This window comes from Triticum aestivum, chromosome 5A, assembly GCF_018294505.1.
Source record: "Triticum aestivum cultivar Chinese Spring chromosome 5A, IWGSC CS RefSeq v2.1, whole genome shotgun sequence".
Lineage (NCBI taxonomy): Eukaryota > Viridiplantae > Streptophyta > Magnoliopsida > Poales > Poaceae > Triticum > Triticum aestivum.
Genome location: NC_057806.1, coordinates 368,456,218 through 368,460,529, shown reverse-complemented (window position 1 = coordinate 368,460,529; position 4,312 = coordinate 368,456,218).

The following is a 4,312-nucleotide window of genomic DNA, read 5'->3' as shown; positions in this document are numbered from 1 at the left end:
CATTAAAGGTTTGATCTAATTGTTTACCAACTTGCAGCAACAGTGGAAGAAGAGTTGGTGACGATCGTTTGTGCAGATTCCCGCAGTTAGGATTTACAACCTCCCCACCGCAAGAATTTTCTCCCTAGAATAGAAGATCGAAGGTACGATTTCTCTACCGGCTTGCACACATATGATGTTAATGATCCAGCAGTGCTTCGCCGCCCAGAACTAATCACCGCCAAAGACTAGGCAACCTTGCAGCGCTACAGAACTATTTCATGCAGTAGCAAGAGAGAGCGAGCGAGAGAGAGAGAGAGAGATGAGAGAGGGAGGGGAGAGAGAGAAGGCATACAATTGCATGCCATTTGGTGAGAGCACAAAAGCTCAAGTGAATGTAGAGCTCCTCCCATCCTCTATTTACAGGGGAAGGAAGGGAGTGGGGGAGGCATGAGGGTAGCTGCCCAAAGGGGGCCATCTTACAAACACCAACGCACAAAAGGGGGGAGCTTGCCCACAAGCCCCCTCACTCCTATGGGGCCCACCTTGGAGGGACAACCCCAAAGGGCTACCCTCCACTCAACACTTGACACACGTGGGTGGGGGCTGCCCTCCATAACACCCAACATTTTCCACCAAAAGGGGGGCTGCCTCACTAAGGCAGCGCCCCGCCCAACATGATTCCACAAAAGGGGGATGTTGTCCCCCATGTGAGGGCAGCCCCATTAGACTGTGAAAATTCTAGGAGGTCTCGAAACCTTTCATGTACTCTCCAAAAAAACTCTATACATACTCTGAAACCTTTTCGGCTTGATGGTTTACTAGAAACATTTTCGGTTTCTATGGAACACTTTCGATTTTCTCTCCGAAATATTTCTAGTGTCACCAAAACTTTTCCGGTGACTTTCTCACCGGCTCCTAACCAGTACTCAGTAGATAGATGACCCATAAGCCTGTGACCCTGTAGGTTCGGCGAAATATAGGTGAAAGGATGTGGATGTCGCCTAGAGGGGGGGTGAATGAATAGGCGCTTCAAAGCATATACGGTTTAGGCTTGAACAAATGTGGAATAAAACTAGCGTTTAATTTCTCAAGCACAAAATCTAAATATACTAGGCTCAACTAGGTGCACCAACAACTTATGCTAAGCAATATAAACAACTATGTGATAGTAAGATATATAACATGAAGCACTACAACTATCACAAAGTAAGTGCATAAGTAAAGGGCTTGGGTAAGAATAACTGAGCCACGCGGAAACGATGATGTATCGCAAAGTTCACACCCTTGCAGATGCTATTATTCGTTAGAGCAGTGTGGAGGAACAAAGCTCCCTAAAAATGCCACTAGGGCCATCATATTCTCCTCACGCCCTTGCACAATGCAAGGTGTCGTGATTCTACTAAGGGACTCTCGAGGGTGGCCATTGAACTTGTTTAATTGGCAACCCTTGAGGGTGGTCACCGAACCCGTACAAATTGCTCGGGGCAATCTCCACAACCAAATTGAAGACCCCTAAACTTGCCTGAAGCTTTACGACATAATTATTGAGCTCCACGACACCACCAACCATCTAGGGTGCCCAAGCACCCAAGAGGCATAAGCTCTAGGGTGCCCAAACACCCAAGAGTAATAAGCTTATTAATTTTCACTTCCACGTATCACCATGGAGAACTCATACCAATGCAACTAATGCAATGACAAGAACACACAAAGTGCTCAAGTCCCCCACTCTCAAATCCCAGCAAAGCAACAAAAGCTATGGAGGAATATGAGAGGAAGATCAAGGATAACACAACAGAACTCCAAGATATAGATCCAAAGGGTTCCCCTCACTCAGAGGAGAGATGGATTGGTGCAAATGTATATCTATATCTCCTCTCTCTTTTCCCTCAAAAAGATGCAAGAATCATGGGAGGAATAGAGAGAAAGAAAACTCCAAGAGGTCAACAATGGTGGGGGGAAACTTGCTCAAAGTCGTTGAGGGCATTGGGGAAGAAGACCCCTTAAATAGGCCCTCACGAATCTAACCGTCACACTGTAGAAAAACACACGAGCACTACAACCGTACCAAGGTCCGGTACAACCGCTCAAGGTAGAAATGCCAGCCACGGTGCTCCATACAACTGCTGGTGCCGCTGGTAGTACCTGTTGTGGTGCTACCAGACGGGTACCGCCATGTACCCCCTAGTACCCAAACAGAGTCAGCCGTGTGCGTTACAGGGGCTGGTACATGGACCAAAACAACCGTCGCGTCTGGTTGGTGGCAAGTGAAACAAGTGAGGGAAGAGGAGGTAGACGAGGAACCTAAGCCACCTAGTCGAGCTCCACAGCCAGGGCGGGGGAGGGATGGCACGATACCATCGCAAAAGCCAGATCTAGAAGGGTTGCCATAGTTGCGAAACTTATGATTCTTGTTATAAGGATTGTTCCTCTTGTAGTTGTTGGAGTAGTTAGAGTAGCAGTCGTAGCGTTGGTTTAGACAAAATCCATTGTTTCCATAGCCATAGGAAAAGCCAGCATCGGCCAGGTCGGGCAATGGGGGTTGGGGGCGGCAACCACCAACATGGGTACGAGAAGCATCAGTTGGATGGGCGAGGGAGCCCGCTGCCGCCGACTGCCAGGGATCCGTAGGTATAGGATAGAAGATGCCATAGGGGGAGTGGACGCCACCTCCTGTAGCTCCATCGCCCGCGACTTCTCTGGATCCACCGTGCACACCTCGAATTTGCATCATTTCTCTTCTTGGAACCAGGCAGGAGGAGATCCCCAAGCCTCGCACTCACGAGCAGTATCCGCCTGTGTGTGCTCGAGCTTGGCACGAAGCTCAGCCTCCAGAGCACAGGAGTCAGTCCCCTCCCCACCCGAGGTGGGGAGGTGGTGCTTCCCATCGAGTTCCTCTCTCTAGAGGAACCATGAGAGCCTTCCATGGGAATCACTGAAGCGAAGGAACAAAACTGAGGAGGAGGAGGAGGAGAATGGAGGGGAACAAGTTGGTGGACGGGGTGGCTAGATCTGCGAATGTCAGTGGCGGAAGCTGGAACCCTTAACGGGGGTCGTGACAATTCTTTGGGAGCCAAATATAGCGTGTTGCATACTTGACTATTATTTTAAAACTACTCGTACTGCATACTTGACTGTTACTAATGAAAGAGCTCGTGCATTGCAACGGGGAAAAATAAGTCCTCCAGCCATTTTCAATTTTTATTGAGTCTCCTTCTAACCAGCTATTTTATTTCAACTTTCAATGGACCCTCTTAAATTAGAGCCCATATATGTTACACACACCTCATCATGTTTATCCTAATTCTTTCCTTTCCTTTGAAGGGGCGTGTTGCCTACCCGCAGATGTATTAATTAGGGAGATATGGTGTAAAGCAGCAAGATGAGACTATTGATTAATTAGCGACCACTGGTACAACGAGGTGCAATACAAACGGGTTTTAACCCCTTTTCGCGACGGTATTTGGAACCGTCACCAAGTGAGTGTGGGTGATAGGAGAGTCCTTCCCACACGACCCAGAAACCATCGGGGATATGCCCTCCTGGCACACACGCTCGGCAAAATGAGGCCGTGTGCGATCGGTGAGCGATCAAATACAGTTATACGTAAAGTAGTGCTAAAAATACAATTATACAGGCGAAATTGTTTTCGGACGTAAGTACATCCCACACAGTCAGCCCCCCTAAACGTTTCCATTCGTATATACATCCCACGTAGTCGCTCCAAGGAAAACGTTTCCATTCGCAGGTACATCACACACAATTTGCCCCATTAAATCGTTTGTGATAGTGTTTCCATTGCACACAATATTAACAATTTTATCGTTTGCGTTATTGAATGCATTGCACACGGTGCATAGAAAAAATTGTGTGGCAAAGATTGTCCATCACACACAGTTTTTATGTGGTAAATATTTGCGCAAGTTGACCTAACACAAACAATTCTAAAGAAAATGTCGTGTGTGATTGTTCATTGATCCAACACGGTTTTTTCCTAGAAACTGTGTGCGTTGCCCGAGGTCATCGCCCACAGTGTTTTCTAAATAACTGCTTGCAATAGAAAAACCCAATTAGCAGGCTAATTGGACATTAGCGGGCTAATTGCCCTATTATTAATAATCCATTTATTAATCTAATTGACATTCATATTAATCACATAATATATTTTATTTCCATATTAAGGAAGCATGATTTCATAATTGAAATACATCAGAGTATAACATGATATAGCTTCAGCACTCAGCTACCCCATTATACAACTGCATCAGCATCAAGTTTCACATGCAACATCTAGAACCTTTTGAAATTAGCATCATAGACGGTACATAGA